Below are 9,581 nucleotides of genomic sequence, written 5' to 3'. Positions count from 1 at the left end.
CCAAACTGACCCCTCACATAGAAGGTATGTTATTTAGTTTAGCTCTAAAGGTCAAAGGTTAGAGATTAAAAGGTTGTTTCTTTACCACAGGCCCACATGTCCACAGGCTTCCCATATGGGTCTTTTCTCAGAACCTCTGGAGACAGGTAGCCTGGTGTACCAGCAAAACCTGTAGGGAAGGGAGGGAAGGGAGGGAGGGAGGGAGGGAGGGAGGGAGGGAGGGAGGGAGGGAGGGAGAATAAATGGATGAGTGTATCAATAGTTTGATTGATTGATTTGAGTAATTGTTTCAGCAAATAATTAATTGATTACTTGAGTGAGTCATTCATTGATTAAATCGATCAATTAGTACATTTTTTTCAGCTCAGGGATTTGAACCAGTGACCTTTCTTTTAGGCTAACTACCGCCCTGACAATTCAAAAGTGGTAAGAGGTTAGTGGTCAATTCTAGGCCAGGTCTGTGTGTCCTCTAATACACTAGTGTGCAGACCCGACCCGACCCGAACCGCACTGTGCTGGCTTGGCATTATTCATTTTCCCATTAGCCTTTCACTCACAGTACTCACAGCACTCACAGTACTCACAGCACTCACAGTACTCACAGCACTCACAGTACCAGAAACTACAGTGGATGCGTAATCAGGCTAGTTCAGCTCGGCTTGGTTCAGCTCAGTAGTGTGAAAAAAACACATTTTCTGTCCCCGTCCCATAAGAGAGAAGCCACTCCACGATACTCACCAAACCATGCCTGTTGGTCGCCCTGCACCTCGATGGCGAGCCCAAAGTCAGCTAGCTTAACCGCCGCCCCCTTCAGCTTACTGGCCAATAGGAGGTTCTCAGGCTGGAGGGGGGCGGAGTCAAAATGGGTTAGAGGTAACACGACGCTCCTGGTAACCGTTGGCCGTAGACACAGATGTACAATCAGGTTTAGCCTCACGCAAGGTTGTCACTTTCTGGCCAAGCTGCAAAGTCAGAACCTAGGCTAGGCCAATTGTGCATCGCCCCACGGACCTCCCGGTCGCAGCCGGTTACGACAAAGCCTGAGTCTCTGGTGGCACAGCTGGCGCTGCAGTACAGCGCCCTTAACCACTGTGCCACCCGGGATCCCCTCGTCATTTTCTACAATTTATCTCCTTAAAACCTGTTGTGACTAGGGGGCAGTATTTTCATTTTTGGAAAAATAACGTACCCAAAGTAAACGGGATATTTTGTGAGGACATGATGCTAGAATATGTATATAATTGACAGCTTAGGATAGAAAACACTCTAAAGTTTCCAAAACTGTAAAAATATTGTCTGTGAGTATAACAGAACTGATATTGCAGGCGGAAGCCTGAGAAAAATCCAATCCGGAAGTGCCTCGTGTTTTGAAAGCTCTGCGTTCCAATGCGTCTCTATTGAGCAGTGAATGGGCTATCAACCAGATTACTTTTTCTCCGCATTCCCCAAGGTGTCTACAGCATTGTGACATAGTTGTATGCATTTATGTTGAAGAATACCCGTAAGCGGCTACAATGTGTAAGTGGTCACCTGATGGCTCTCAGAGTGATTCTCGCGTAAAATACAGAGGTAGCCATTTTTCCAATCGGTCCTACTGAAAAACCAATTGTCCCGGTGGATATATTATCGAATAGATATTTGAAAAACAGCTTGAGGATTGATTATAAACAACGTTTGCCATGTTTCTGTCGATATTATGGAGCTAATTTTGAATATTTTTCAGCGTTTTCGTGACTGTAATTTCCGGTGGATTTCTCAGCCAAACGTGAAGAACAAACGGAGCTATTTCGCCTACAAAAATAATATTTTTGAAAAAAAGGAACATTGGCTATCTAACTGGGAGTCTCGTGAGTGAAAACATCCGAAGCTCATCAAAGGTAAACAATTTGATTTGATTGCTTTTCTGATTTTCGTGACCAAGTTACCTGCTGCTAGCTGGACATAATGCTACGCTAGGCTATCGATAAACTTACACAAATGCTTGTCTAGCTTTGGCTGTAAAGCATATTTTGAAAATCTGAGATGACAGGGTGATTAACAAAAGGCTAAGCTGTGTCTCAATATATTTCACTTGTGATTTTCATGAATAGGAATATTTTCTAGGAATATTTATGTCCGTTGCGTTATGCTAATTAGTGTCAGTCGATGATTACGCTCCCGGATCTGGGAAATCTGATTTTTAAATCTACACTTAACAACAATGCTAAACTTATGCTTACCCCTAACCTAAATTAAGACCAAATAACTAAAATATACATTCTATTTTCATACAATTTTAAGATATAGCAAATTTAGAGTTTGCAGCTTGGCCATATAGTGGTAACCACTAGGACTAAACTGAGCTGAGATCAGTGTCTAGGGGCAACTAGTTTGCAGCTTGGCCATATAGTGGTAACCACTAGGACTAAACTGAGCTGAGATCAGTGTCTAGGGACAACTTGATCCTACAGACACACAAAGAGAGACAAAGAGACAACGGTTGAACAGGGACACACTAGCAACACAACTGTGGCATAAATACATACAGACACACACACAAAGAGAGACAAAGAGACAACGGTTGAACAGGGACACACTAACACAACAACACACTGTGGCATAAATACATACAGACACACACACACAGACAGACACACACACACACACACACACACACACACACACACACACCTTCAGATGTACAGATGTAAAACATGGGTTGGTGGTGATGATGATGGTGATGATGATGGTGGTGGTGATGATGGTGATGGTGGTGGTGATGATGGTGATGGTGGTGGTGATGGTGGTGGTGATGATGGTGATGGTGGTGATGGTGATGGTGGAGGTGATGATGGTGGTGGTGGTGATGGTGGCGGTGATGATGGTGATGGTGGAGGTGATGATGGTGATGATGGTGATGGTGGAGGTGATGATGGTGATGATGGTGATGATGGTGGTGATGATGATGATGGTGGTGATGATGATGGTGGTGATGGTGATGGTGGAGGTGATGATGGTGATGGTGGTGATGATGGTGGTGATGATGGTGATGGTGATGGCGCTGATGGTGATGATGATGATGATGATGGTGGTGGTGATGATGATGGTGATAATTGATGGTGGTGATGATGATGATGATGATGATGATGGTGGTGATAATTGATGGTGATGGTGGTGATGGTGATGGTGGTGATGATGGTGGTGATGATGATGGTGGTGATGATGGTGGTGATGATGGTGGTGATGATGGTGATGGTGATGGCGATGATGGTGATGATGATGATGATGATGGTGGTGGTGATGATGATGGTGATAATTGATGATGGTGATAATTGATGGTGGTGATGGTGAAGGTTGATGATGATGATGATTATGGTGATGGTGGTGATGATGATGGTGGTGATGAAGATGGTCTGACCATACCAACCTTCAGGTCCCTGTGAACGATACCATTGACATGGCAGTGATGAACACTCTCTACAATCTGCTGTATGCAATGACTGAAGGAGGAGAGACAAAAAGGAGAGAGAGAAAAGAGAGAAGAGAGAGGAGTGAAGAGAGAAATGGACAGGGGAGAAACATCTTATTATATAAACAACGGTGTTTGATAGACACTGACCAAATGTTCAACAATAAAACACAGAAAATACCATATACAGATTACAGAGTTAAACAATACTCTCTCTGTTTGATCAGAGTAAAGTAACAGCCCACTACAGATTACAGAGTTAAACAAACAACACCAGCTAACAGGGAAACACACCGACAACACAGATGAATCATTCTAGAACTATATACAGTACCTCCTCTCTCCCCATCATGCCTTCCCTCTTCCCCCCTCCACCTTCTCGCTCTTCCCCCTTCCACCCTCTCGCTCTTCCCCCCTCCACCCTCTCGCTCTTCCCCCCTCCACCCTCTCGCTCTTCCCCCCTCCACCCTCTCGCTCTTCCCCCTTCCACCCTCTCGCTCTCCCCCTCCACCCTCTCACTCTTCACCCCTCCACCCTCTCACTCTTCCCCCTTCCACCCTCTCGCTCTTCACCCCTCCACCCTCTCACTCTTCCCCCTTCCACCCTCTCGCTCTTCCCCCCTCCTGATCTCTCTCCTTCTCTCTCTCTCCCTCTCTCCTCCTCTCTTTACGGAGGTTGTAATTCAACATAAAGTCTGTAGTGTGAAGTAGGTTCCATATCTATGGATAGGTCCCAAATTGCACTGGTTGATCTATTCATGATGATGTACTGGTTGATCTAATCATGATGATGTACTGGTTGATCTATTCATGATGATGTACTGGTTGATCTAATCATGATGATGTACTGGTTGATCTAATCATGATGATGTACTGGTTGATCTATTCATGGTGATGTACTGGTTGATCTATTCATGGTGATGTACTGGTTGATCTAACTATAGCTAGACTATTCATGGTGATGTACTGGTTGATGTAACTATAGCTAGACTATTCATGGTGATGTACTGGTTGATGTAACTATAGCTAGACTATTCATGATGATGTACTGGTTGATGTAACTATAGCTAGACTATTCATGATGATGTACTGGTTGATCTAACTATAGCTAGACTATTCATGATGATGTACTGGTTGATGTAACTATAGCTAGACTATTCATGGTGATGTACTGGTTGATCTATTCATGATGATGTACTGGTTGATCTATTCATGATGATGTACTGGTTGATCTATTCATGATGATGTACTGGTTGATCTATTCATGGTGATGTACTGGTTGATCTATTCATGGTGATGTACTGGTTGATCTATTCATGATGATGTACTGGTTGATCTATTCATGATGATGTACTGGTTGATCTAACTATAGCTAGACTATTCATGATGATGTACTGGTTGATCTAACTATAGCTAGACTATTCATGATGATGTACTGGTTGATCTAACTATAGCTAGACTATTCATGATGATGTACTGGTTGATCTATTCATGGTGATGTACTGGTTGATCTATTCATGGTGATGTACTGGTTGATCTATTCATGATGATGTACTGGTTGATCTAACTATAGCTAGACTATTCATGATGATGTACTGGTTGATCTAACTATAGCTAGACTATTCATGACGATGTACTGGTTGATCTATTCATGATGATGTACTGGTTGATCTATTCATGGTTAAGTACTGGTTGATCTATTCATGGTGATGTACTGGTTGATCTATTCATGATGATGTACTGGTTGATCTAACTATAGCTAGACTATTCATGGTGATGTACTGGTTGATCTATTCATGACGATGTACTGGTTGATCTATTCATGGTGATGTACTGGTTGATCTAACTATAGCTAGACTATTCATGATGATGTACTGGTTGATCTATTCATGGTGATGTACTGGTTGATCTAACTATAGCTAGACTATTCATGATGATGTACTGGTTGATCTATTCATGATGATGTACTGGTTGATCTATTCATGATGATGTACTGGTTGATCCATTCATGATGATGTACTGGTTGATCTAACTATAGCTAGACTATTCATGGTGATGTACTGGTTGATCTATTCATGGTGATGTACTGGTTGATCTAACTATAGCTAGACTATTCATGATGATGTACTGGTTGATCTATTCATGGTGATGTACTGGTTGATCTAACTATAGCTAGACTATTCATGATGATGTACTGGTTGATCTAACTATAGCTAGACTATTCATGGTGATGTACTGGTTGATCTAACTATAGCTAGACTATTCATGATGATGTACTGGTTGATCTATTCATGATGATGTACTGGTTGATCTATTCATGATGATGTACTGGTTGATCTATTCATGATGATGTACTGGTTGATCTATTCATGATGATGTACTGGTTGATCTAACTATAGCTAGACTATTCATGATGATGTACTGGTTGATCTAACTATAGCTAGACTATTCATGATGATGTACTGGTTGATCTAACTATAGCTAGACTATTCATGATGATGTACTGGTTGATCTATTCATGATGATGTACTGGTTGATCTATTCATGATGATGTACTGGTTGATCTAACTATAGCTAGACTATTCATGGTGATGTACTGGTTGATCTAACTATAGCTAGACTATTCATGATGATGTACTGGTTGATCTATTCATGATGATGTACTGGTTGATCTATTCATGATGATGTACTGGTTGATCTAACTATAGCTAGACTATTCATGATGATGTACTGGTTGATCTAACTATAGCTAGACTATTCATGATGATGTACTGGTTGATCTAACTATAGCTAGACTATTCATGATGATGTACTGGTTGATCTATTCATGATGATGTACTGGTTGATCTATTCATGATGATGTACTGGTTGATCTAACTATAGCTAGACTATTCATGGTGATGTACTGGTTGATCTAACTATAGCTAGACGGGTTGTTTTTGAAGTGCTCTGAGATTCTTATGAAAAGTGCAATAGAAACGTGATGCATTATTCTTGTTATTATTTTGGCGTCTCCTCTGTGATCAATCACACAGTCAGTGGTCCATACATCACATTTATAAATCACTTTATAGAGACAGATATCACACCTTAGATGACACACACACCTTAGATAACACACACACACACACACACACACACACACACACACACACACACACACACACACACACACACACACACACACACACACACCTTAGATAACACACACACCTTAGATAACACACACACACACACACCTTAGATAACACACACACACACCTTCGATACAGCCATATGAAATAACACACACCTGACTGCGAGAAAGAACTGGAAGACAGTGATATAGCATGTGTGTGTGTGTGTGTGTGTGTGTGTGTGTGTGTGTGTGTGTGTGTGTGTGTGTGTGTGTGTGTGTGTGTGTGTGTGTGTGTGTGTGTGTGTGTGTGTGTGTGTGTGTGTTCCTACCTGGCGTCAGCCTCACTGTAGTACTCCCTGGCTACGATGTCCTCAAACAGCTCTCCTCCAGTCACCCTGAAAACACACAGACACACAGACAGACACACAGACACACAGAGACAGACAGAGACACACACAGACACACAGACAGACACAGACATACAGACACACAGACACACACACAGACAGACAGACACATAGACACACACACATACACACACAGACACACACAGACACATACACACACAGACAGACACACACAGACACAGACAGACACACAGACACACACAGACACACACAGACACAGACAGACACACACAGACACACACACAGGCACACAGGCACACAGAAAAACAGACACACACAGAAACACACAGACACACACCAAGGTGGTTTACCTCTCTAGTGTGTGTCTGTGGTTTAACACTAGTTATTATTCCTGACAAAACCAGCACCTGTCATCCCTGGATCAGTACCTGGATCTACACTCACTGAGAGATGGAGGAATGAGATACACATAGATATGAGAGGTGTACTCACAGATCAAACAGCAGGAAGTGGAAGCCCTCCTCTGATATGAGAGGTAGAGGTGTACTCACAGATCAAACAGCAGGAAGTGGAAGCCCTCCTCTGATATGAGAGGTAGAGGTGTACTCACAGATCAAACAGCAGGAAGTGGAAGCCCTCCTCTGACATGAGAGGTAGAGGTGTACTCACAGATCAAACAGCAGGAAGTGGAAGCCCTCCTCTGACATGAGAGGTAGAGGTGTACTCACAGATCAAACAGCAGGAAGTGGAAGCCCTCCTCTGATATGAGAGGTAGAGGTGTACTCACAGATCAAACAGCAGGAAGTGGAAGCCCTCCTCTGATATGAGAGGTAGAGGTGTACTCACAGATCAAACAGCAGGAAGTGGAAGCCCTCCTCTGATATGAGAGGTAGAGGTGTACTCACAGATCAAACAGCAGGAAGTGGAAGCCCTCCTCTGACATGAGAGGTAGAGGTGTACTTACAGATCAAACAGCAGGAAGTGGAAGCCCTCCTCTGATATGAGAGGTAGAGGTGTACTCACAGATCAAACAGCAGGAAGTGGAAGCCCTCCTCTGATATGAGAGGTAGAGGTGTACTCACAGATCAAACAGCAGGAAGTGGAAGCCCTCCTCTGACATGAGAGGTAGAGGTGTACTCACAGATCAAACAGCAGGAAGTGGAAGCCCTCCTCTGATATGAGAGGTAGAGGTGTACTCACAGATCAAACAGCAGGAAGTGGAAGCCCTCCTCTGATATGAGAGGTAGAGGTGTACTCACAGATCAAACAGCAGGAAGTGGAAGCCCTCCTCTGATATGAGAGGTAGAGGTGTACTCACAGATCAAACAGCAGGAAGTGGAAGCCCTCCTCTGACATGAGAGGTAGAGGTGTACTCACAGATCAAACAGCAGGAAGTGGAAGCCCTCCTCTGACATGAGAGGTAGAGGTGTACTCACAGATCAAACAGCAGGAAGTGGAAGCCCTCCTCTGACATGAGAGGTAGAGGTGTACTCACAGATCAAACAGCAGGTAGTGGAAGCCCTCCTCTGATATGCTGTCATGAAGCCTCACTGAGAAGACAGGAAGAGAGGGGGTAAGAGAGGGGGATAGACGGGGCAGAGAGGGGGGGAAGAGAGGGAATAGAGGGGGTAGGAGAGGGGCGATAGAGGGGGATAGAGGGGGCAGGAGAGGGGCAATAGAGGGGGATAGAGAGGGCAGAGAGCGGGGGAAAAGAATGGATAGAGGGAGGGAAGAGAGGGGGCAGAGAGGTGGCAGAGTGGGGGATAGAGATAGTGGGTGGGAAGAGAGGGGGTATAGAGGGGGATAGAGGGGGAAGAGAAGGGATAGAGGGGAAACAGAAGGGATAGATGGGGGAAGAGAAGGGATAGAGGGGGAAGAGAAGGGATAGAGGGGATAGAGGGGGGAAGAGAATAGATAGAGGGGGAAGAGAATGGATAGAGGGGGAAGAGAGGGGATAGAGGGTGGAAGAGAGGGGATAGAGGGGGGAAGAGAGGGGATCGAGGGGGAAGAGAAGGGATAGAGGGGGGAAGAGAAGGGATAGAGGGGGGAAGGGAAGGGATAGAAGGGGAAGAGAAGGGATAGAGGGGGAAGAGAAGAGATAGAGGGGGGAAGAGAAGGGATAGAGGGGGAAGAGAGAGGATAGAGGGGGAAGAGAAGGGATAGAGGGGGAAGAGAAGGGATAGAGGGGGGTAGAGAGGGATAGAGGGGGAAGCGAAGGGATAGAGGGGGGAAGAGAGGGAAGAGAAGGGATAGGGGGGAAGAGAAGGGATAGAGGGGGAAGAGAGGGGATAGAGGGGGAAGAGAAGGGATGGAGCGGGAAAGAGAGGGATAGAAGGGGGAAGAGAAGGGATAAAGCGGGAAGAGAAGGATAGAGGGGGGAAGAGAAGGGATAGAGGGGGAAGAGAAGAGAAGGAATAGAGGGGGGAAGAGAAGGCATAGAGGGGGGAAGAGAAGGGATAGAGGAGGAAGAGAAGGGATAGAGGGGGGAAGAGAAGAGAAGGGATAGAGGGGGGAAGAGAAGGGATAGAGGGGGGAAGAGAAGGGATAGAGGGGGGAAGAGAGAGGATAGAGGTGGGAAGAGAAGGGATAGAGGGCGGAAGAGACGGGATAGAGGGTGAAGAGAAGGGATAGAGAGGGGAAGAGAAGGG

The 9,581-nt window shown here is 44.8% G+C and overlaps 1 pseudogene; it reads right to left on the bottom strand.

Annotated features, from left to right (window-relative positions):
- Positions 1-9,581, bottom strand: part of LOC139395343 (calcium/calmodulin-dependent protein kinase type II delta chain-like) — an 80,334-nt pseudogene that overhangs the window by 47,467 nt on the left and 23,286 nt on the right.

Source organism: Oncorhynchus clarkii, unplaced genomic scaffold (genome assembly GCF_045791955.1).
Source record: "Oncorhynchus clarkii lewisi isolate Uvic-CL-2024 unplaced genomic scaffold, UVic_Ocla_1.0 unplaced_contig_9080_pilon_pilon, whole genome shotgun sequence".
Lineage (NCBI taxonomy): Eukaryota > Metazoa > Chordata > Actinopteri > Salmoniformes > Salmonidae > Oncorhynchus > Oncorhynchus clarkii.
The sequence above is the reverse complement of the archived record's forward strand: the minus strand, read 5'-3'. Positions and strand labels throughout refer to the sequence as shown.